The sequence below is a fragment of the Rhagoletis pomonella genome, unplaced genomic scaffold, assembly GCF_013731165.1.
Source record: "Rhagoletis pomonella isolate Grant_MI unplaced genomic scaffold, Rhpom_1.0 Rhpom_scaffold_00005, whole genome shotgun sequence".
Lineage (NCBI taxonomy): Eukaryota > Metazoa > Arthropoda > Insecta > Diptera > Tephritidae > Rhagoletis > Rhagoletis pomonella.
The window spans coordinates 5,883,225-5,885,053 of record NW_023458559.1 but is presented as its reverse complement, the minus strand read 5'-3'; positions in this window follow the sequence as shown (position 1 = coordinate 5,885,053).

Here is a 1,829-nt window from a genome sequence, read left to right as displayed (position 1 = left end):
CGGCAAAATTTTTCGTGGAGTTATTTCTTTTCATAGATAGTATACGTCCAATAGGTCCATAGTTACAGACATTGTTTTTATTGCCAATTTTAAACAAGGGACTAAGATACGTAAATTTCCAAGCGTCAATGAAAGTACCTGAGGCAAGAGACTTATTAAAAACAATACGTAATGGTAATACCAAAGCTGGAAGGTTTTTAATTAAAAATACAGAAAAGCCATCTACATCAGTTTTAAATGACTGTTTAAGATTGGCGATCCCATACGAGACATCATTCGAAGATAAACTCCATGAGCTAAAATTGAGAGGGCAGTTAGTTCAACAATCGAGATCGAAACTACGAACCCTCTCACTAGAAAAATTTGAACTGAAAAATTCAGCAAATAGAGTCGCAACGTCAGTACGGTTACTAGCAAACTTTCCCTCGAGAAATACTGCTGAAGGTATAGTAGAGTTAGATATTTTAGATTTAGCATAACTCCAAAATGCTTTGGGATTAGATTTAATATTCGACTCCACGCCATGTATGTAGTTCCTGTAGAGAAATTTATCCAAACAGTTAAACTCTTTGAGGTATTTCTGGTATTTGGCAAACAAATTTTGGATACCAGTTTTCTTAAATTAAAAAAAAATTATTTCTAAGATTCTTTAGGCTTTTTAGTTTTCTATTGTATCATGGCAACTTATAAGGCTTTTTAATTAAAATTGGAATGTTATTCATAAAAAACTCAGACAGAACTGTCTTAAAAGCATAATAACATTCTGAAACATCAGAGGAGGAGAGTAACTCTTCCCAATAAAGCTTCAGAAGTAGGCTATTTAACATTAAAAAGTCGCAGGCTTTGTAGGTAAAAGAAGTATCACTATCAAAAGCAGAAGAAGGAAAGTTATAAAATTCAAAATTAAGAGCTACAGAAACATAATGCATATCAGTAGAGGATATAGGTGAAAAGCATTCTTCAATCTTACTGTTTATCCTATTTATTAGCATAGCTATTTACTTGCATCAGATTAAGGCTTAAAAAACTATCGATGAGAACAGACTCATGAATTTTAGTGACATTCATTGGCGTGAGACCATAAGTTGAGAATGACCAGCGTATATTAGATAAGTTAAGGTCACCTAAAACACATAGATGATTGTCTCCTATCTTATGAGCTAGAGAAATGACATTGTCAGCATGCGCACGGTACAAGTTATCATTGCTATTTGGTGAAATGTAGGAAACTAAAAAGAACAGCGAGCCATGAGAAGGCAATCCACTCACGCAGACACACAGTTGATCCAGAAGAGTATCATTATTTTCCAGTATAAAAGAGTAGGAGCGTTGCTTTTGTTTCACTGCGATGAGAACACCACCATCTCTTACAAACCCGTTTTGGCAGAGTCTCTGTCCTTCCTATAAACATTAAACATTTTTGTGTCAAAAAACTCACTATCGAATACGGTTGCCAGACGTACTGATTTTATCAGTAAAGTACTGATTTTTCAACTCTTGTACTGACTTTATTAATTTCTTCAATCAGTACGCTAATGTCCTGATTTTTTAAAATTTGTACTGATTTGTACTGAATTTTCAATTCAAATAAAATACTTCAGGTTTTTCCTAAGGTTGTTACATACCGTTGGAACTTTACTGTAAAAAGTAAGAAGAAAATAATTTAATTACAGTTGACATGTTACAGATAATGTTTGATAAGCTCAAGAAATTAATACAACAAAAAGATCAATCTTTGTTTTTATATTGAGCTTTGTACCACGATTGTTTATTAGGAAAAATTGAAAAAGCAACAAAGTCTAAGCGGTAGAAGTTATAGCACTATTTCG